The following is a 24,610-nucleotide window of genomic DNA, read 5'->3' as shown; positions in this document are numbered from 1 at the left end:
TGATAATCCCAAGGAGCTCATGATGAAAAACACCATCCACAGCCAAAGAAGGAACTGTTGGAGTCTGAGTGCAGATCAAAGCATGCCGTCTTCCACTTTATTTTTTTCATAAGTTTTTTATTGTATTGTGATATCTTTCACAGCATGAGGAATACAAAAATATTGTATGACAGCACTGGCATAGCCTATATCAGACTATTTACCACTTTAGGGAGGGGAGAGATGACAGAGGGAGAAAATCTGAATCACAAGATGTCAGAAAATAATTGTCAAAAATAGTTTCTATATATAATTGAGAAAAACTTTAAAGTTTAAAAAATAAGTTTAATCTGCATTGTTAAAACTTTTTCTTATCACTTGTAATATTTATAGCCGCACTCTTTGTAGAGGCAAAAAATTGGAAAATGAGGGGATGCCCTTCGATTGGGGAATGGCTGAACAAATCGTGGTATCTGTTGGTGATGAAATACTATTGTGCTCGAAGGAAAAAAGAACTGGAGGAATTCCATGTGACCTGGAACAACCTCCAGGAATTGTTGCAGAGTGAAAGGAGCAGAACCAGGAGAACATTGTACACAGACTGATACACTGTGGTACAATAGAACGTAGTGGACTTCTGTACTAGCAGCAATGCAATGGCCCAGGACAATTCTGAAGGACTTATGATAAAGAACACTACCCACATCCAGAGAAAAAACTGTGGAAGTAGAAACAGAAGAAAAAAACATTTCCTTGGTCACATGGTTCAATGGGGATATGATTGGGGATATGGACTCTAAACGATCACCCTAATGCAAATATCAATAATATGGAAACAGGTGACACATGTAAAACCCAGTGGAATTGCTTGTTGGCTATGGGAGGGGGTGGGAGGAGGGGAGGGAAAGAACATGAATCGTGTAACTAATTTTTTCTTAATTAATCAATTAGATAAAATCTAAAAAAAATTCTCTTATCACTTTAAGTCTAGACAATTAAAAAATCAACAAATCAAACCTTGATTTAATGTTTGCCAATTTCCAATTTAATAATCCACTCTTATGAGCAAATTGAAGAAATTGACTCCAGCAGTCAGACAGTTGTAAATCAATAATGATTTATTAAGCACCTGTTATGTGCCAGGCACTATGCTAAGCCTAAAGATAGAAAGGCAAAAGACAGTCCCTGCTCTCTAGGAGCTCACAGCCTAGGGGAGTCCAAGATACTCTGTGGAATTAAGAGAGATTAAGGAAAGTTTCAGTAAAAAAAAAAAATGAGACATTAATTGGAGCTTCAAGGAAGCCAAGGAAGTTCTCAATAGTCCAAAAGGAAGAGGCAAGGAATTCCAGGCATGGGGGACAGCTAGAGAAAATGCCTGAAATCCAGATGGATGTTCATTGAACAGCCAGAAAGTCACTATCACTGGATTGAGACACACAGACTGGAAAGATGGGAGGGGGCTAAGTTATAAAGGACTTTGAATGCCAAACAGAACATTTATATTCGGTCCTGAAGTTAATGGGGGAACCCGTAGTTAGAATTAAAAAGAAAACAATTATTTGGGGAAATTTTTTGAAGACTTATACAAATTTGCTATAAATATATTCAAGAACAAGAATCCTTATATAAGAAGCATCCCCAAATAGCTAAAGGATATAGAAAGACCATTCTCAAAGGCAGAAATGCAAGAAATCATCAACCATATAAAAATGTTCTAAATCATTCATAAGAGAAATGCTAATTAAAACAACTATTAGGTCAAACCTCATATCCATCCACCTGGCAAAGAAGACAAATATGTATATATATATATATATATGTGTGTGTGTGTGTGTGTGTATATGTGTATATGTATATAATGATGACTTTCGATGGAACTATGAAGTGGTTCAACCAGTCTAGAAATAAATTTGAAATTATTGACCAAAAAGTCAATAAACTTCACATACCCTTTAATCTAGTTATTCCATAATTAGCTTACATTCCAAAGAAGTTAAATTATTATTATTATATAAGAAGTGGTCCCAAGTATGGCAAGCCCTACTGTTCTGTGGCTTGAAGGAAAGTAGAATAGACATTTCTGGGCTCTTTTCCAGGAGAGGTTTTAATTCTTGCCACCAAGAGAAGTAGGAGCCAGGGACTACCCTGATCTTCTCAGAGAGAAAAGGTACTATTCTAGAATTATATTTATCTGCTCCCTAAAATGTTATTAGAGGATATGATCAGGTTCAATCTAAGTTCTTATGTCTTCATCATGGTAATTAGGAGAAGGGAAGACCCCAAGCTATATATCCAAAGTTTAACCCCTTTCCCACCAAATACCATTACCACAATGAACACACATACCAAATAGCAAAGAAACCTATTTATCCAAATCATCATAGCAAAACAGAACTCAGAGAAGGTATACACTGGAGAATATGTACCAGACAACAGAAAGTGAAGGAGCTCACCCAAGAGGAAAATCATTGCAGTCTCTAATGGAGCAAACTGGGGACAAGGATGATGGACACTGTTAGCTATTCTCATATCTACCTCTCAGTCTTTTCCTTCAGCAATTTGAAGTGGGGTTGGCCTTTTCCATCTTCTCACTCAACGCTGGACACCAGAAGTACCCAAAGTAACTTGAAGCTTGAAGATTCTTGGAGAGAATTTAAGAAGGCTGAAGCTCTTCTTCTCTGACCAATTCTGAACCAACCCTTATGCAGGGCAAAGTATTCACATCCACAGAAAAGGAGAGTCCCACACCAATAGACTTTGGGGCAATAATAGCAAGCACTTATATAGCACTAAGTGCCAAACACTCTTCTAAACACTTTGCAAATTATACCTCATTTAACCAAAGATACTCCCCCATTTTATAGATGAGAACCCTGAGGCAAACAGAGGTTAAGTGACTTGCCCAAAGCCCCACAGAGAGTAAGGATCTGAGACTGGATTTGAATAGATTTTCCAGAATCTAAGCCCAGCATCCTATCCACTGTGCTGCCTAGCTGCCATAATAGCTAACATTTATATAGCATTTATATAGCACAGCCAAGCACTGTGCTAAGCACTTTACTATCATCTCACTTGATTTGCACAATTGCCTTATGAGGTAGGGGCTGTTATCTCCATTTTACAGATAAGCAAACTGAGGCAAACAGAAGTAAGTGTTTCAGACCAGATTTGAACTCAGTTCTTCCTAACTCCAATCTGGATTTCTATCCACTCCATCATCTAGGTGCCCAAAGAAGGAAAAGAATTACACATGCAAAAATATTGTTAGCAACACCTTTTGATGTAACAAACAATGGAAACTAAGAGTTGACAATCAACTGAGAGAGTCGTTGAACAAATTATGATATATGTATATAGTGGAATATTATTGTATTTAAGATGTGATGAAAGGAAAAAATTTAGAGAAACCTGAGAAGACATATATTAACTAATGCAAAGTGAAAGGGAGCAAAACCAGGAGAACAATTTGTATAAATGTCTACCACATTGTAAAAGAAAACAACTATGAAAGATCAATTACAATTGATCTATGACGAATTATAATTCCTGATAATAAATCATGTTCTCACATATGAATCTAGTGGCAGAAAATGAAGCCCTAATTTTTAGACATGGGTATGCATAGATTTGTTTTGTTACAAGTGCTTTTATTTTGGGTATGGGGTTCACCTAGAGGGGGGTAGTGATAATGGTGTTAAAAAAAGAAGAAGAGAGAAAAGTGTCAAGGAATCACTTTTTTAAATGAACAAGAGAGCAGAAGTTCAAAAGGGCACATAGACAAGAAGGGTACTGTGGTAGCTACCATTTTAAATTTAAACTATGGAAGGGGAAAAAGCTAGATATAGTGGAAATTCATGACTTTTTCTGTTCTTCATTTCATAGGGAAGTGTTCTTTTTTAAAGCGTGGTGTCAAGTTTGTAATAATAAAAAATTTTTTAATAACTTTGTTAAAAAAAAAAACTTACCTCCCCTCCCTATTGCCTGCTCCATCTAGTACCCTCTTCCTTATATCTCCTCTGTTGCCTTTACTCCTCCATTATTCCTGCTTTACCCTCATTTAAGCTATTTAAAACCTACTATTTAAAGTCTAACTCAATGAAGCCTTTCCTTAATGACTTCAGCCCTAAGAGTAGGAAGGGGCCATCCAGGGAAATCTCCATCCTGTAGCATTCCTGATAGTTTTCTAGTCTCTTGTTCAAATCTTCCTCTGCTCTCTTCTTTTTCTACATTCCATTGTATTTGTTTTCTGACTGTTTCATGTGTATAACTCTCCTGAGGGCGATAACTATACCTTATAGTTCTTTTCGAAGTCCCACAGAGTTAGATACTTAGGAAGTATTTTTTATAAGCCCTTACCTTCCATTTTAGAAGCAATACTATGTACTGGTTCTAAAGCAGAAGAGCAGTAAAGGGTAGACAAATGGGGTTAAGTGACTTTCCCAGGGTCACATAGCTAGGAAGTAAGTATCTGAAGCCAGATTTGAACCTGTCTCCTGTCTCCAAGCCTAATGCTCTATCCTCTGAGATACCTAGTTGCCCTTTGGTGAATATTTTTAATACTTATGGTTTGGTGGATCTTCTCCATAGGAAGGATTGGGGAAAAATAGACTGGGCTTTTTTTCTACTTCCCCCATAATGGAAGTAGTAGTCAGTAAGACTTCTCCCCATTCCTATTCATAAACTTATTTCTTTCACAACATAACTGAAGTATTTCTGGGGGGAGTGGGGTTCCAAATATTTTCATTCAGGAACCTAACCCTGAGTATCCATAGCCAATCATGAGCCGTTTATGGAGATGGCAACATGGTGCTGTGAAAAAAAAAATCCGAAGAACCTATTTATTACCAGTGTGGCTTTAGACAAGTAATTTTACCACTTAATTTCCTCATCTTTAAAATGAAGGAATTAAAATAGGTGACCTTGAAGGTCCTGAGTTAGGTCCAAATCTGGGATGGACTACATCATAGCACAGAAGTCAATAAATAAAGATCAAAGACTTTTAGCTGGAAGGATCTTAAAGAACATATAGTCTGCCACCACCCATTTTTTTTTAACCCTTAACTTCGGTGTATTGTCTCATAGGTGAAAGATTGGTTAGGGTAGGCAATGGGGGTCAAGTGACCTGCCCAGGGTCACACAGCTGGGAAGTGTCTGAGGCCGGATTTGAACCTAGGACCTCCTGTCTCTAGGCCTGACTCTCACTCCACTGAGCTACCCAGCTGCCCCCTGCTGCCACCCATTTTACAGATAAGGAAACTGAGGTCCACAGTGATAAAGTGATATTATCAATTGGGATTATTCAGAAAGTAAATGGTAGGGCCAAGATGTGAACCCGAGTCCTTTGACATCTAATCCAGTGCTCTTTTTGCTGCATTATACTGTGATCCTAGCTCCATCTGACATTCTGCCTCTGCTCCAAATGCCTGGTTTAAGATCCTAAGGTGAAAGAAAAAATTCTCTAGAACCTTTCACATTTTCTCAGAGGCTTAGTTGATGACAGCAGCAAAGTTCTCCTAGGGCAAAGCAGGTCCAGACTCATTTCCTCCCCTTTGGGGCAGAAAGGCATACAGCTCCCATCAGTTATACATGTACTCCTGTCATGATGGGCATCACAACCAGTCTCCACACTCTTAATGACTAGTGATGGGTAGATGTTCTGATTAAGGAGCCCACCTGGAGGCCCTGAAGCTGTGCATTCCTGAACTTCAGTCCCAGCCTGAATAGAATTCCGTTCCTAGTGAATTCTGATCATTGTCATTCATCCACCAAGCAGAAATGCCAATCTAGCTGTCACAGGAATAAGTATGGTTTCCTTGTCCCTGTTGTGCTTTGCCTGGTCAGTCAGTCAGTAGATCAAAAACATATTGACATGCCCTGTGGTAACTGAGAAAATAAATTTCCCTCCCTGTTTTGCTTAGAAGGGAAATGAGAATGTGTAATGTTGCATTTTCTATTAGATTTGATTGTTGAATTGATTAGTTTCAATAAATTGCTTTCCTCCTCTCTCCCCTTTCCTTTTTATCCTTTGTTTTAGGAAATAGTTCACTGAGTAAGGGAATGGCAAGAGATATAATCAGAAATGAAAGTGACATTGAAAACAAAAGAATCAATTACAAAACTAAAGAAAAAAATTGCCTTTTGAAATACATTGTGGTAATTATTATGCATTTTATTTCCTTGGTTCTGTTTACTTTATTCTGTATCAATCTTAACAAGTCTCCTTAAATTTCTTTGTATTCTTCATATTCATTATTTCTTAAGGTACAATGAGATCTCATTAAACCACAATTCATTCTGTTATTCCCTAAAGGATAGGCACCCCTCTTGTTTCCAGTTTTTTGCTGTCATAAAAAGTGTTGCTATATGATACGTGTAAAGCCCAGTGGAATAATGTGTTGGCTAAGGGGGGTTAGGAGGCTTGGGGGAGAGGGAAAGAACATGAAATATGTAACTATGGGGAAATATTCAAAATGAAAATGAAAAAAAAAAAGTGTTGCTATGAGTATTTTGGTCCATAAAAGATCTTCCCTGCTCTCTTTGACCTCTCTGGAACAAACATCCAGCAGTACTGTCACTGGGCCAAAAGATATAAAAATACATTAGTTGGACCTTAGTTTCTTCATCTATTAAAAGAGGGATGTGTAAAGAGATTTCCAAGACCTCCTCTAGCTTCAAAACCCAGTGGTCCACGGGAGGTCCTGGGTTCAAATCTGGCCTCAGACACTTCCCAGCTGTGTGACCCTGGGCAAGTCACTTGACCCCCATTGCCCACCCTTACCACTCTTCCACCAAGGAACTAATACACAGAAGTTAAGGGTTTAAAAATATAAAAAACAAAACAAACAAACAAAAAAAACAAAACCAGTGGTCCTAATGTCATATTATTGTTTAGCGTATGTTAGTCTTATCTATGTGACATTCTACAAGTTGCTTTGCCTCTAAAGGTCTCAGTTTTCTCAGAAATAAAATGAAGATGATGGACCAACTGGTCTGTAGGGTCTTTTCTGCTCTAAATCCATGTTCCCATGATTCAGTATTGATAATTATTCAATAAATTAGAGAGGCATCATGGTGCGGTGGATGGTAGGTAGGCCTTGGAGTCAGGACTAATGAAGTCCAAGTCCTGCCTTTGACATATATTAGCTGATCTCTCAGTCCCCAAGGCAACTCTTTAAGACCATATGATTCAGAATAGTTGCCCATTTGTATTATAGCAGGTACGTTCTGACTGAGAACTCCTTATACCAATAAAACCACAAGTTAGTGGTGGAAATCATCTCCTCAACTAAATTTAACTCTCTCTAGAATGAGAAATTAATATTCAAGTCACAACTTTGGGGCTTCTGACTTAAGGCCATTATGTCTTTCCCTCCTCCATTAAAAAAACAATTTTGTAATTAATATCTTTTGTTTTAACATCATCTTCATTTATGAATCTATCCCTTCCTCCCAATAAAAAAGAAAAAGAAAAAAAGTTGTTCTGCAAAACAAATTAGTATATTGGCCAAAAACATTGACCAAAGTTAATATAGAACCAAGAAAATATTGTTTTTATATGCTGATGGTGTTATTAATCAGATACTTTAGATTTATTTTACTTTCTATTTTTAAAAATTATTTTAAAAGCACTAAATGAATAAGGTACAGAATGGCCACAATAATATAAAGGAAAACAACCCTAAAACACATTAAGACTCTTATCAATGCATTGACCAATCTTGACCACATTGTGGATAATGAAGCATTCCTTCTTTGCCTCAGAAGAATGGGTGGACCACAGATGTGGAATGAGGTGTCTGCTATCAGACATGAGAAATGTGTGGATTCACTGAAATTCTTTGTTATAAGAGGGTTCTAATGCATGTGAAGAATAAGGAGAAGTTACTGGAAAATGAAATCTATGTTTAAAAGGCATCCATAAAACTTAGAAAACTGAGTCTCAGAGAAGAGAAGTAACCTGTCCAAAGTAATACTAACGATATAGTGGCAAAACCAGGACTAGAACTCAGACTAAGTCCTAAAGAAATTAAAAGAAGGTTGAAATGCTCAGGAATTAAGTAACCAGACAGAAATGGGCCATGGTGGGGTAATCTGTCTGAAGCCAATAACTCATTTTTGAGTTTCTGAAATCATTTCTGAGGCCTGGCTGTCTAGGAAGCCAAAGGGACTTATTCATAATCAGTAAGTGCGAGAATTGGCCAAAGATTGTATTTGGCTTCAATGCCAAATTGAAATCTTCATTAGTGTTTAGCCAAAATGTTCAAATACCATATAACCAAGAGGCATTGAATGAATCTAGTTTAGGGAAAGCTGGGAGGGGTTGATTTACTTCCCAACTTCGGCTCTTGGATTATCACTGGCATCCCTTCCTCATAACAGAACTGGCCAGGAAACATCTCTGATGAAGGGACTTATTCTTCTCCTTCAGGTTGGAGGACAGCTGGTTTTTCTGATGCCACTCTGCCTTTGCAATCCTGCCTGAGATTCAAAGCTCAGAGGCTCTCTGTGTGTTTCTGAAGGGTCACCTGAGTCAAGTAAAAATGTCAGACTTTCCTGGAGAGCCTAACTCCCTTCCTATTGATCTTATTTGCACCTCAGACTCCAGCCCATTTCTAGTGCTGACTAAAGTCTGAAGTGATGAGTTTCTATCTGCAAGCAGAAGATACAATAAAAGCTCTTCCCAGAATCATGCATTTAGAGAGCTGAATCAAGTCTTATTTAACTGTAATGAGGTACACGGACCACCCTGCAGTAGCTCATTAAAAAAATGGTCTAGGGGGCAGCTGGGTAGCTCAGTGGATTGAGAGCCAGGCCTAGAGACGGGAGGTCCTTGGTTCAAATCTGGCTTCAGACACTTCCCAGCTGTGTGACCCTGGGCAAGTCACTTGACCCCCATTGCCTACCCTTACCACTCTTCTGCCTTGGAGCCAATACACAGTATTGACTCCAAGACGGAAGGTAAGGGTTAAAAAAAAAAAAAAGATACAAAAAAAATGGTCTTTTGTACAAATAAAACAAATCCAACCAAGATTAGAAGAGAAACAACAAATTGGGAAAAATCATAACAAATTTCTCTGATAAAGGTCTCATTTCTCAAATCTATAAAGAATGAAGTCAAATTTAAAGGAATACAAGCCATTCCCCATTTGGCAAATGGTCAAAGGGTATGAATGAGCAATTTTTGGATGAAGAAATCAAAGTCATTAGTAATCATACAAAAATGTTCTAAAACACTCTTAATTAGAGAAATGCAAATTAAAACAATGCTGAAGTACCACCTCACACCTATCAGATTTGCCAAAATGGCAGTAAAGGAAAGTAGTAACTGTTGGAGGGGATCTGGCAAAATTTGGATACTAATGCATTGTTAATGGAGTTGTGAATTGATCCAACCATTTTGGAGAGCAAGTTGGAACTATACCCAAAGGGCAATAAAACTTCCCTTTCATCTTGTAATGCCACTACTAGGTCTGCATCCCAAAGAGATAAAAAAGGGAAAATGACCTACTTGTACAAAAATATTTATAGCAGTTCTTTTTGTGATGGCAAAGAATTAAAAACTGAGGGGATGTCCATCAGTTGGGGAAATGGCTGAACAAATTGTGGTACATGTTGTTGGTAATGGAATATTGTGCTATAAGAAATGATAAGCAAGATGATCTCAGAAAAGCTGGAAAGATCTGTGGGAACTGATGCAGTGTGAAATAAGCAGAACTGGGAGAACAATGTACATGATGACAGCAACACTGGACAATGATTATCTGTGAAATCCTGGCTACTCTCAGCAATGCAATGATCTGGGACCATCCTGAAAGATTTACGATGGGGAATGCTATCCACCTCCAGAGAAAGAACTGTTGGAGTCCTCCTTCACGTCAGTGTAGTTTTGATTTTTGGTTATGTATGACTTTGCTCTTACAACAATGACCGATATGGAAGTGTGTTTTGCATGACAATAAAAAATGAAGAAAGAAAAAAATCTTTGTGGGATAGTGAGGTGGTTCAGTGGATTGAGAGCCAGGCCTAGAGATTAGAGGCCCTTGGTTCAAGACTGGCCTCAGACACTTCCTAGCTGTGCAACTCTGGACAAATCACTTAATCCCTACTGCCTAGCCTTTACCACTTTTCTGCCTTGGAACCAATACACAATATTAATTCTAAGATGGAAGGTAAGGGTTTAATAAAGAAAGAAAGAATAGAAAATGGGCTTGGACTTTTGTAATATTGGAAAAAGCAATGATAATGACCTGGAGCTGGGACATTGGGTTTAATAATAATAGTTCATATTTACATGGCACTTCGAGGCAAAAAAAAAAGCCTTTTTCCATACAGCAACACTGTGGGATAGGCAGTGCAATAATAATAATGAAGACATAATCCCCATTTTATAACTGAGTGGTTCATATATGCTTAGACATCCATCAAACTAATGTCACACAACTGGTGTTCAAACTCAGATCTTCTCATTCTAAGACCAGCTCTCATTCTCCCATAATGTGCTAACATTTCATATTATCATCAGGATGCTCTTCTCATGAACTGTATTCTTAAGGGCATAATATGCTCTATTCTATTGTCTTTGGGACTCTGAGAAAATAGATCTCTAGAGGGAAGCTTTCTGAAGGTTTAAAGGAGAGGCAAACGCCAGTTCATTGTCCAATTTGAGGGAATTACTGGAACCAGGGAGAAGATGGGCAAATTGCTTCCACTCTCTGCACTTGAGTTTCCTCATTAAAAAAAAAAAAAAAAAAAAGTTAGAGGACAGCTAGGTGTCGCAGTGGATAGAGCACCAGACCTAGGAGCTGGGAGGTCCTAGATTCAAATTTGACCACACACACTTCCTAGCTGGGTGACTCTGGGCAAGTCACTTAACTTCAATTGAGCCCTTATTACTCTTCTGCCTTGAAACCAATACTCAGTATTGATTCTAGAGCATGAATCCATTTGGAGTTTATTTTGGCGTATGGTGTAAGATGCTAATCTAAATCTAATTTCTGCCAGTTGTTTCTGTTCAGTTTTCCTAGCAGTTTTTGTCAAATAGTGAGCCCTTGCTCTTCTAACTGGTATTTCAAGGTTAAGTAAACACTATCACTATGTTTTCCTCTGTAAATTATGTTCTTAACCCACTGATAACTCTTTCTCTCTCTCTCTCTTTCTCTCTCTCTCTTTCTCTTTCTCTCTCTCTCTCTCTCTCTCTCTCTCTTTCTCTCTCTCTCTTTCTCTTTTTCTCTTTCTCTCTCTCTCTCTTTCTCCCCTCCCCAATTTGAAATAATTTTAATAATTATTTATTAATTTTTAGGAAAATTTGAGATCTGGATCTGGTACTGAGAATTCTTTCCTATCTACTTTTTTCATTATTGTTAGGTCTATAAAATATTTTTAACCTAAGTCTCAAAGTCCATTTGTATAGGACACTGTCTTCACTGGCAGAGATCAATGTCCTGTACCTGCATGATTGATAGGATGGAACTGGTGAGAGGGTGAATAAGAAAAGGTCCACTTTCTTTGTGCAACTGAGTCTTTTCAGATCTTTGAATTTGGTTCAAGTTTCTTTGAGTCTCTTTGGACTCTGTAGTCACTTCAGGTACTTCTGACTTCTAGCTTCAAGAGGAAAAAACGGACAATACCAACTCCATTTCAAGTTACTGAGGGGAAAATAATAATACTCAGGAAAGAAGTCAACATGAGAGGAGTTGGTCATCTCCATCATGTCCCTATCCTCAGCTTGCTGAGACTTCAGGGAATTTCTCTTTAGATGAGATCTAGGACACTCTCAGTTGAGTTTCTGCCTCTGGCCCAGTGGGAGAGTTCTTTCAATCTATTGTTATATCACATTCTTCTCTGTATACTTCCTCTAATTTCTGTTTTGCTATCAACTTAGATAAATGGATTTCTTTGCAATTTGCTATGTGTATTCATTGTGGAACTGCTTTGGTGGGAAGGGAGTAAAACCTTGCATAAAAAGTTTGGGTCCTCCTTTCCCTTTTAAAGAGATTTCAATCACAAGTTGAGCTTGAACCTGAAAATCACATCTAGACTAATAATATTTAAAGGAACAGATAGATATAATTCTAGTCCAGCACCCTTTCTCTCTGAGGAGGGGAAAGTGGCTAAGCTTCTGACCCCAGTATCTTGATTCCCCTCCTGGAAGGAATGAAGAAGGGTGTGGGGAGAGGAGACCAGAGATATCTATTGTGTCTCTTTTTGAACCACACAAGGATACTACGAGGCTACATGTGGGTAGTAGTAGCAACATGTAGCCCTTGCTACATACTCTCTTTCATTTTAACTCTTACTTTCTGTTTTATTAACAACTCTAAGATCGAAGGGCAAGGGCTAGGTAATTGGAGTTAAGTGATTTGGCCAAGGTTACACAGGTAGGAAGTATCTGAGGACAGATTTGAACCCAGGTCCTTCTGGCTCCAGGTTTGGAACTCTATTCACTGAGTACTAAACAAGGTAATTAATATAGGTGGTATTGTCATTTGTGTTATATTGGCCCTGCTTACTCATGAGCAATTAATGTTTCTCCAATTATTTAGATCTAATAAATACTTATTGATTTATCAATCTTTAAAAGGATCAAATCTTCTTCTGTCTCTGTCTATCCATTCTTATTTCCCCATTCCTGTCTCTTTAGAAACAGCCTAATGCCTCTCAAAACTGGAAGATGACTAATCCCTGTCTCTGGAATAGAAATTGTTTCCCTAAGAGACAGCCCTAGCCTCTGGTAAGCAGAATGAGCACAGAGTGGGAGCCCTGTCAATATTATTTCTGAGTCTAGTTCCTGTATAATTGGATATATTGCTTACTGGGATTATAGGATCATAGACTGAGAGGTCAAAGAGCCCAAATTCCTCATTTTACACATACAGAAATCTAGACCAAGAGATGTTATGTGACTTGCAGGATTTAATCTTCTTTATTCCAAGTCCTGCCAGGTGGAAAAATCCACTTAAAGAAAGAATGGAGGATAACTAGGTGGCTCAGTGGATTGAGAACCAGGCCTAGAGATGAGAGCTCCTGGGTTAAAATCTGGCTTTAGACTCTTCCTAGCTGTGTGACCCTGGGCAAGTCACTTAACTCCCATTGCCTAGCCCTTACCACTCACTCTTCTACCTTGGAACCAATATGCAATATTGATTCTAAGACAAAAGGTAAGCGTTTTTTAAAAAATAAAAATTTTAAATTAAAAAAAAAAAAAGAATGGCATCTGATTACTGTCATCATAAAATAGAATGGAATCAGGGGCAGGTAGGTAGGTAGAAAGGGGAAAGAGTGCCAGGCCTGGAGTCAGAAGTTCAAATCTGGGTTTAAATCTGGCTTCAGACACTTCCTGGGCAAGTCACTTAACCCTCAGCCCTTACCACTCTTCTATCTTAAAATGATACTAAGACAGAAAAAAGGGAAGGGTTAAAAAACAAACATGGAATGGAGTCTCTCTACTCCAGAGTAGAATATGTAAGAATATAAGATCATGGATTGTAGTTAAAAGAAACTTTAGACATTATTTAGTCCACATATATCTATTTTACAATTGAGGAAACTGAGGTCCAAAGAAGTGACTCGCCCAGTCACTTCTTTATTACCACACAAATGGTAAACAAAAGAATTAGGATTCAAGTGCAGGCTCTCTGACTCTAAATCCATCCCTCTCTCCCCCCCAGGGAAGCAATTGCCACCTAATCTGTTGAAATCCATTTAAGTATGCCTTGTTTCATTGGGATCAACCTCCAGAACAGTAAAAAGCAGGAAAGAGTAGATAAGTAAACCTGTTCTCTTGCCTCTTTATTTTTGGCATTCCCTTTCTAAAACTTCTTTTAACTTCTTGGTCTTCAATAGGGGATTGTGCTGTTCCAAGAGCATTTTTTCCCAACTAGGAGTAGAGAGGGTAAGGATCATCATCAAAGTCTATTTCCAAATTCCCCAAGCTTTTAATGAACCCCATGTTACCTCCTCACTCCAGAAGTCATTCTGTTCCCCAGTCTCTGCTCAAAGGGAAAAATAACATAAAGGCTTATTTCCTCATTCTAAAAATATGTTTTTTTGTTTATTCACCCCAAAAAGGCCCCCTCCTTTTCTCTTGAAATACTCTGATACTTACCCAGCTCCTGGAACCCTCTTCCTGTCCAACTTTATAAGCCTGGTAACCTCTTGAACCTGGTGCTTTGATCATCATTCTTAGAAGCTCTTCCCAAGACAGACTTGGTCCAAGATCCAAGCGTTTTGTTTGATTGCCTTGTGTAAAATAAGTTTGCCCTCATCACAAAGAATTTACAAAGGATACTAAATAAACACATTAAGAGCCACTAACTTGCCACTTGTTTAATAAGCAAACAATTAAAGGATATTTGGCAAATTAAGCTCACTCTGATCACTTTTCCTTTTTTTTTTTTTTTTTTTTTTTTAATCTTTGCCTTCTGTCTTAGAATCAAGACTGTGAATTGATTTGAAGGCAGAAGAGCAGTAAGGGCTAGGCAATGGCAGTTAACTGACTTGTCAAGGGTCACATGGCCAAATTTGATCCTAGGACCTCCAGTCTCTAGACCTGGTTCTCAATCCACCAAGCCACCCAGCTGACCTCCACCCCCAGCTCTGATCGCTCTTAGTCTTATGTGGGTGTGGGCATTTTTTTTTTAAACCCTTGTACTTCGGTGTATTGTCTCATAGGTGGAAGATTGGTAAGGGTGGGCAATGGGGGTCAAGTGACTTGTCCAGGATCACACAGCTGGGAAGTGGCTGAGGCCAGGTTTGAACCTAGGACCTCCTGTCTCTAGGCCTGACTCTCACTCCACTGAGCTACCCAGCTGCCCCCTGGGTATTTTTTTAAATCCTAACTAGATTATAAACTTCCTGAAGACAGGCATCTGGCTTTCCTATTTTTCTATGCCAGACATTTAATATAGTGCTATGCACAGGTTTAAAGCTTGCTGGGACTTAAAAAAGCAAACGAATCCCTTTAAAAGGAATTGTCGGTACTTAAAATTATTAAAAGAAACGTTTACTTTGGTGTGGAGCTTTATAGAAATATATACTTTGCATTTAGCTGCAAAAATGACTACAGAGCAATAATCCCTTGTCCAGCATGAGGAAATCTGAACTAACATGGTTAAGGTTTAGACTTAGAGACAAACCCTTTCAATCATGGTTTGTTTTGCCCCTTTGCAGAGTTTTTCCTAGGAAATCTTAGAATATATGATGCTCTACAATGTCTATACAACTATACAATCTATGTCTTCACAGATATAGGAGAGGAAGTATTTTACCCCATAAAAATGTAGAAAACACACAAAAGAATCACAGTAGCCTATTAACCTAGTATCCTAGTTAACAAATTCTCCTCCCTTTCTAACAAGTTCTAATTTCTTCCATGTCCCTATACAGTATTGAATGTTCAAAGAACTGCCTTGTGGATTGGATTCCCCTTCTAAGGGAAACAAATGGGGTTGCTAGAGAAATTCTCCCAACCCCCAAACTCTACTCCCACCACCACTACCATCACATACATTTAAATGAGTCCCACTTTCGCCACAGTGACCCATAAAAGCATCTACTAAGGCAGGGGTCGGCAACGTATGGCTCTCGAGCCATGTCTGACTCTTTTGAAGGCCAGATATGGCTCTTTCTGCAGGAGCCATAAAGTCCATTTTTTTTCAGGTGCTGTTACAGGAGCGGCACTGTGAGCACTGTATGGCTCTCACGAAATTACATTTAAAAAAATGTGGTGTTTATGGCTCTCATGGCCAAAAAGGTTGCCGACCCCTGCTCTTAGCATCCCCAGGAAGAAAAACACCAGTTGGGGTTGCTAGACAGGTGACTCCCTTCACATTTGATCTGGATTATCTGAGTAACTCATTAAGACTGTAGCCTATAGGCTAGGTCTTTTGCTCCCTCAGATCAAGGTTTTTAGTCTGTTGCTGCTTTTTTCCTGTTCTGTGGGCCATGTAGATAATTCTCTTCTCTCTAAGAGAATTCTCCCCTCTTACTGGATTTTATAATCCTATTTTTCTTCAAGAGGCTGGAACTGTTCTAGAACTCCCAATTTCTCTTCAGAATACTGGACTCTTTTTAATTTCTATTTTTTCCCCATGATTACACGATTCTTGTTATCTCCCTCTCCTCTTCCTTCCCCATTCCTGGAGATGACAAGCAATTTCACTTATTGTACATAACATAACATTGTACATATTGTACATATATTATCCCTCAAATCCTATTTCCTTATTATTCATTTTTGTGATAGAGTAATCTTTTAAAACCAGAACCCCAAATCATATACTCAAATAAACAAGGGATAAATCATATGTTTTCTTCTGCGTTTCTACTCCCACAGTTCTTTCTCATAAGTCCCTCAGAATTGTACTGGTTCATTGCATTGCTATTAGTAGCAAAGTCATTTGATTGTCCCACAATGTTTCAGTTATTGTGTATAATGTTCTCCTGGTTCTACTCATTTCATTCCACATCAGTCATGGAGGTCTTTCCAGTACTTATAGAAATCAAGCAGTTCATCATTTCTCATAGCATAATAGTATTCCTTCACTATCATATACCACAATTTGTTCAGCCATTCCCCAATCCCCTCATGTTCTAATTTTTTTTCCACCACAAAAAGTGCAGCTATAAATATTTTTTGTACAAATAGAGCCTTTCTCTTTTTAAAAAATCTCTTTGGGATACAAACCCAGTAGTGATAGTGTTGGATCAAAGGACATCTATTATTTTAAAGTCCTTTGGGCATAACAATACAGGACTCCTGTACTCTCGAATTTGTTGCTCAGGAACTCTCCTTCCTTTCTAGAAGGCTGGATTCTACAACTTGGGTCCAGAAATTTTTTTCTCAGGTCACATGGGTGAGAGTATGCAATTCTGATGGATCTCTGTGTCATGGCAGCCAATAGTAACTTGAAGAGTGAGCAAGGGGTATACTGGGCACCAGTTTCCAGTTTCACTGTTAGCACTGCTGATCTCTAGATCTTGCTAAAAAGAGGTTTAGGACAGAAAGGTGATTCTGCAATAGATCTTTTTTTTTTTTTATAGTCCAGAACAAAGAGAATGACTCCAAACCACAACAGTCTAAGCCAACCAACTTACCCAATTAAGAGACAGTGAGGTGACTTTGGGGATTGGGATACACCTAAATTCAAATTGTGCCTCAAGACATTTGCTGTCAGACCTAGAAATGGGAGGTAATGGGTTCATATCTGGCCATATCACTTCCTATGTGACCCAGGGAAAGTGACTTACTCCCAATTATCTAGCTCTTATTACTTTTCTGCCTTGGAACCAATACACAGTATTGATTCCAAGATGGAAGGAAAGGGTTTTTTGAAAGAAAGGAAGGAAGGAAGGAAGGAAGGAAGGAAGGAAGGAAGNTACTACTAATAAAGTCCAACAGCAAAAAAAAAGAAAAAGAAATTCCATTTAAATTAACTATAGAGAAGGAAAAAAACATGAATTATGTAACCATGGAACAATATTCTAGTTTAATTAAATGAATGAATAAGAAAGAAAGAAAGGAAGAAAGAAAGAAAGAAAGAAAGAAAGAAAGAAAGAAAGAAAGAAAGAAAGAAAGAAAGAAAGAAAGAAAGAAAGAAAGAAAGAAAGAAAGAAAGAAATTGCTGGGGACAGTTAGCTGGATAAGTAGATAGAAAGCCAGGTCTGAAGACAAGAGATCCTAGGTTCAAATCTGATCTCCCATACTTCCTAACTCTGTAATCATAGGCAAGCCACTTAATCCCAATTACCTATCCCTTATTGTTCTTTTACCTTGGAACAAATACTGAGTATCAGTTCTAAGATAGAAGGTAAAGATTTTATTTTTTTTTCTGTGTAATTCTGGGCAATTCCCTACTAGGCAAGTTATTTAATCTTCCCTAACCTCAGTTTTCTTATCTATGAAATGGTGATAATAATAGCACCTACCTCACAGGGCTGTTGTAAGGAAGCACATATAAATGCTAGCTATTTTTATCCCCAGTTGATTCATAAAAGCCTAAGCCAATTATTTCATTCCCATTTAGTAAAAATATATCAGCCAAAAACAATGGTTTACTAGCCTGTTAATTCATCCATTTGATGAGGGCACTCAGCTAATCAGCATCCTATAGAGTCATCATAATGACATACATTTATGACTTACAAAGTAATTTCTGGATATCAAATCTGTGCAGTTTAGTAAACTGTTTAATTAAAAAAAGAGGAAACTGGCATACAGAGAGCCCTTGCCCAGGATTACAGAATTTAGTATCAGTGCCAGGCCAATTCTTAATTTTTAGATGGATTTTTATTGATATTTTTGTTTTTACATCACTTATATTTCCCCCTGCATCCCTCTTTTTGATCTTTCCCAGAAAACTATGCAAAGATTTTTTAAAAGGAACAAGAAAAAAAATCATCAAAACACATAAAAAAGATTGATGTCCTATACAATATTCCACAGTCATCAAGTCCTACCTTAGACCAGAAGTAGAGAGTAGTGGAGGGGTATTAAGTCTCTGCTTTGGCCTAAGTTTATTTATAATTTCACAACATTCAGTTCAATTGTTCTGTTATCATTCTTCCTTCCTAAATTGTTGTACATTAAGTAAACTATTTTCCTGGTTCTGCTTACTTCACTTTGTATCAGTTCATTTAAGTCCATGATTCTCTGCATCCATGTAATTTCTTATAGTGCACTAATCTTGCATGATGTTTATTTGTTTAGCCAGTCCCTGATTGTTAGCCACCTATTTAATTTCCTATTCTTTTCTACCACATATACCAAAAACACTATAATTAATACTTTAATGTAGATGTAGTTAAAATTTAGTGTAGCCTTTGTTTTGTTGTTGCTCTCCTTGTGGTAAATGCCTAGCAACAGAATCTTTGGTTCAAACCATATGGACATTTTAATGACTTTCTTAGCATAAGTCCAAATTGTTTTAAAGAGTGGTTGGATTCCGGGTGGCAATTTGGAACTATGCTCAAAGGGCTTTAAAAGACTATCTGCCTTTTGATCCAATCCATACCACATGGGATTTATACCCCAAAGAGATAATAAGGCAAAAGACTTGTACAAAAATATTTATAGCCACTTTGTGGTGGCAAAAAAATTGGAAAATGAGGGTATGCCCTTTGATTGGGGAATGGCTGAAGAAATTGTGGTATGTGGTATGTGAAGAAATTGGTGATGGAATACTAATGTGCTGAAAGGAATAATGAACTGGAGGAATTCCATGTGAACTGGAATGACCTCCAGGAATGGATGCATAGTGAAAGGAGCAGAACCAGGAGAACATTGTACACAGAGACTGATACATTGTGGTACAATCAAATGTAATGGTCTTCTCTACTAGCAGCAATGCAATGATCCAGGATAATTCTGAGGGACTTATGAGAAAAAAGCTATCCACATTCAGAGGAAGAACTACAGGAGAGGAAACACAGAAGAAAAGCAACTGTTTGAACACATGGGTTGAGGCGGACATGATTGGGGATGTAGACTATAAACCAGGGGTTGGCAACGTATGGCTCTCGAGCCATATCTGGCTCTTTTGAGGGCCAGATATGGCTCTTTCTGCAGGAGCCATAAAGTCCATTTTTTTTTCAGGCGCTGTTTCAGGAGCGCGCACTGTGAGCACTGTACAGCTCTCACAAAATTACATTTTAAAAAATGTGGCGTTTATGGCTCTCACAGCCAAAAAGGTTGCTGACCCCTGCTATAAGCGATCACCCTACTGCAAATATTAATAATATGGAAATAGGTCTTGATCAATGACATATGTAAAACCCAGTGGAATTATTCATTGGCTATGGGAGGGGGGTGGGAGGAGGGGAGGGAAAGAGCATGAATCATGGAACCATGGAAAAATATTCTAAATTAATTAATTAAATGAAAATCTTCAAATCACACAAAAAAAGAGTGGTTGGACCAATTATCAATTGCACTAACATTTGTTTTAGTGTATCTGTCTTTCTTTTCCCCCCTTTTTTTAAAAACAGAAGAACAAGGACTAGGTAAATAGAGTTAAGTGACTTGGTTAGGTCAAATAGCTAGGAAGTGTCTGAAGTCAGATTTGAACCCAGGTTCTTTGGACTCCAGGTCTGAAACTTTATCCACTATATTACCTCACTGCCCCAATATACTTGTCTTTCTACAGACCTTCCAGTATTAATTCCCATCTTTTGTCATATTGCCAATTTAGGAGGATGGGTAAAGTAAAACCTTAAAATTGTTTTTATTTGTATTTCTCTTATTATTACTGACTTAGAGCAATCTTTCATAAGGATTTTAGTTTTGAGAACTTTTTTCATCTCTGTTGACCACAGAGCCTTTGGGGAAATGGCTTTTGATCTTTTATACTTTAAACTGCATTGATTTTGTTACTGAAAATATTTTTTAAGTTTCATGTAATTCAAATGATCTCTTTGGTGATTACCTATGTCCCTTTATTTAGCTGAAAACTAGCTATAGCTTATTTAAATATGATCTGGCTTAAAAAATTTTTTTTAAATATCCAAGTGGAAAATCCATTTTAATCTTATTATATTATATTATAGTGTAAGACGTTCACTTAAACCCAATTTCTGCCAAACTACTTTTTGATATTGCCAGTAATACTTGTCAAACAGAGATTTCTTCTCCAAAAATATATTACCTCTTATAGGAACTAAGAGTTAGACAGCAACTTGGAGGTCATATATTCCCCAACACTTCAATTGGATGCCTGGATTTCCCCATAGACCATCACCATTAAGGAGTCAAACAACATTCCTGAAATATCTCTATGCAGAGAATTCACTATTTCATGAGGCAACCCATTACATTTTTTTTTTAAATAAACCTTCACCTTCTGTCTTAGAATCAATACAGTGTAAGGGCTGGGCAATAGAGGTTAGGTGATTTGCACAGGGTCATACAACTATAAAATGTCTTAGACCAGATTTGAACCCAGGATTTCTCATCTCTAAGTCTGGTTCTCAATCTACTGAGCCACCTAGCTGCCCCCAAACCACCACATTTTTTTTGTTTTTTTTTTTTTAAACCCTTGTACTTCGGTGTATTGTCTCATAGGTGGAAGATTGGTAAGGGTGGGCAATGGGGGTCAAGTGACTTGCCCAAGGTCACACAGCTGAGAAGTGGCTGAGGCCGGGTTTGAACCTAAGACCTCCCGTCTCCAGGCCTGACTCTCACTCCACTGAGCTACCCAGCTGCCCCCCACCACATTTTAAGATAGTTCAGTTAGAATGTTTTTCTTTATAAAGTGATTTGCCTCTGTAACTTGTATCCATTGTTCTTCATTTTGCCCTATATAGCCTCAGAGAAGATGTCAGATCCTTCTACATGATATCTTTATTCAAAGATAGATCTCATATAGTAATCTCTTCTTTAGATTTAATCATCCCCAGTTTCACTATTAGGTAAATATAAAGGGCCAGATGGCCCATAGGACAAATCTTCCCATTAGAGAATTCCTGAAGGGATCAATTCTATTCCAATACATTCTCTCCCTAGAGGAAGTTAGGTAAGCCTGGAAAAGTAGCTGGATAAAGTGTCCACCTGGCTCATCCTTGCCTTCTGTAGAGCCATTGGGACTAAAGCAAATAACACCACTAAAGACCCTTGCTTGATGCTCTATCTACTTCCACCAAGAGACTCCTCTAGCATCTAAGGCAGGAGAGAGCTCTGTGCTTTGGAAGGGCTCCCTGGAGCCACAGAGACACATGGGGATGGCGCTAACTGCCTGAGAGTGAGTCTGGGCAGAGAGTGACTGGATTGGTTGGATCTGCTAAAGACAGAAAATGCAAAAATTCCAAACTTTATGCCCAAAGCAAACTTCTCTTTAGCCCAGGTGTCTGAGACCTCCTCCTCCAGGATGAGGATAGGCTGAATATGCCAAGCCAGAGGCTTTGAAAACCCAAGTTGTGTTTGAGTTGTGCAAGTACCAAAAAGAAAAAAGAAGTTTTCCGAGCAAAGAAGGAGCATTTTTCCCTTTCCAAATGCAAACAACTCAAAAGATGCTCCATGGATTTTCCTCCAGGCAGGAAATGTAAATAAAGGAAGAAGAAAAATGGTTTAGGATCTAAAACCCAGTGTGCGATTTCAGACCAAAGGAACTCACAACCAAGTTTCCCCATCTATCAATGAGGCATTCAGAATTCAATTTTAAGTCCCCTTCTTCTGGGAAGCTTTCTCTCATTAGGCAAAAGGAGGCCTGATTGGCAGATCTGACTTGCTTCTGTGCCTCTGCCTCCATACATACATATGTGTCATACTTCTATTTCTATCCCCCAGACATGACTCACTATTTGCCATAGTCACATAGAATTATAGATTTATCTATTTTTATTTTATGAATGAATTAAGAAGCATTTATTTAGTGTTTACTATGTGCTTAAGTACAGATAGAAAAGTAAGAGTCCTTGCTCTCAAGAAGCTTACATTCTAATATAAAGAGACTACGAGATAAGAGATTATAGTGAGATGGCAATCAATGGTCAATCACTTTTAGGAGCTATAGATTCTGTCACTATGTAAGTAGACACTGAGCTTCTGATTGAGGGTTGGGTAACCTCCTTTTAGAACAAACTGGAGCAACCATCTGCAAAGGGTGGGAGAAGGGAAAAGGCACCATAGCTGCTTCCTCCAAAACCTCCCCTTCAGCACATGAGAAGTCATAGATTTAGAGCTGGAAAGGACCAGAGGTGTTATCTCATCCATCTCCTTCATTTTACAGGTGAGGAAAATGAAGAATCAGAAAAATTGGAATAATTTGTCCAAGGCCACCAAGGCCCAAATGATAAAGCCGAGATTCAAATCTAAAACAATGTGTTTTTATTTGATGCGAAAGACAATTCCGACAGTTCTTTCTCTGGAGATGGATAGCATTCTCCATCATAAGTCTTGCAGGATTGCAGGATTGTCCCAGATCAGTGCATTGCTGAGAGTAGCAAGGTTTTCACATAGTCCAATATTGCTATTATTGTGTAAAATGTTCTCCCAGTTCTTGACAACAACTGTTTCTTAATGTTTTAAAATTCAGATTTTCTGCTGGTGATGGAATACTAAATTGGAGGAATTCCATGTGAATTGGAACGACCTCCAGGAATTGATGCAGAGTGAAAGGAGCAGAGCCAGAAGAACATTGTACACAGAGATATACTGTGGTAAAATCGAATGTAATGGACGTCTATACTAGCAGCAATGCAATGATCTATAACAATTCTGAGGGATTTATGGTAAAGACGCTACCCACATTCAGAGGAAGAACTACAGGAGTGGAAACACAGAAGAAAAGCAACTGTTTGAACACATGGGTTGAGGCGGACATGATTGGGGATGTAGACTCTAAACGACCACCTCAGCGCAACTATCAATAATATGGAAATAGGTCTTGATTGACATTGCACCTAGACACCCTGAATTATGTATGCTTTAAATTACGTATGAAAGCATAAAAAGGAAATGAGAATAAATAAAATATGTAACATTTTTATTTATTAATAGTACACGAACTTTTTGTTCTAAAACATATCAGAGTGCTTTTCAGTGAAAGGAACATAATTGGATATACCTTATGTTTTAAAATCTTGGTCTAACATTTTTGTGACAGAGCCATTTAAAGGTCTGGTTCTAAGTTCAGTATATTTCAATATTTGGTTTTGCGCTCATGGCTGACAGATAATTTCACAAAGATCAGTAGGCCTAACCTGAAAGAAAAGCATCTTTGATTGTACTCATAAAATCATGATATTCATTTTTCAACAACTAGTTATGCAAAGGTTTTAGTTAAAATTTGGTTGTTAAATTTTCCTCTTCCTTCTTGTCAGGGAAGGGAAAACATGGTCTCCGAAGTTCTCTCTCCTTTGAGAATGAGATTGGTTGTTCTTGTCTACCCCAGAACTTCTACTTAAACACTTAATTTCATCATCTCCTCACCTTGACCTTCAGCACCATGACTTTTCAATCATTTCTCCTTAATTTTGAGGCTTTCCTAATCCACTGGTTCCTTCACTGCTACCTTTAAATATGCCCAGACTTCAACCATTTTTAAAGAAAAAAACCCAAACTTTTACTAAGTCTTACAGTTCTCCTCAATCTCTGTTCCCTTTCAAAGCCAAGCCTGTTGGGGAAAAAACTGTTTATCCTCCCTGACTCCACTTTCTCACCTCCTACTCACTTCTCAGCCTCTTGCAATCTGGTTTCTGTCCTTTGCACTCACTAAAACTGTTCTCTCCCAGGTCACTAAAGTTCTCTATTTTCAAACCCAAAGATCTTTTCTCAGTCTTTATCTTCCTTGAACTCTCTGCAGTATATGATACTGTTGTTTGCCTTCTCATTTAAAATACTCTCTTCTCCCTGAGGGTTTTTTTTCCTTTTTAGATAGAGGTAATAAAGGGTTGGGATGAGAGAGAAAAACACTACACAATTCTGATTCTCTTCTCTGTTGTCAGGTTAATTACTCTCTGGCTCCTTTGCAGGTTGTACTCCATGGCTCTGTCCTGGGTTGTCATATTCATTATTTCTCCTATTTTCTCTCTTCCTGTTCCAGTATCTATCACAGTCCCCTTCCCTCCTCTTTCTTTCCCCACTCCTTCTCCTTGCCTCCATCTCTCTCTCTCTCTCTCTCTCTCTCTCTCTCTCTCTCTC

The 24,610-nt window shown here is 38.1% G+C and overlaps 1 protein-coding gene across 1 annotated transcript in view; it reads right to left on the bottom strand.

Moving 5' to 3' along the window:
* COL2A1 (collagen type II alpha 1 chain) overlaps positions 1-24,610 on the bottom strand; it is an 88,461-nt gene that overhangs the window by 55,595 nt on the left and 8,256 nt on the right. The window lies entirely within an intron of this gene.

This window comes from Gracilinanus agilis, chromosome 5 (assembly GCF_016433145.1).
Source record: "Gracilinanus agilis isolate LMUSP501 chromosome 5, AgileGrace, whole genome shotgun sequence".
Taxonomy (NCBI): domain Eukaryota; kingdom Metazoa; phylum Chordata; class Mammalia; order Didelphimorphia; family Didelphidae; genus Gracilinanus; species Gracilinanus agilis.
The sequence above is the reverse complement of the archived record's forward strand: the minus strand, read 5'-3'. Positions and strand labels throughout refer to the sequence as shown.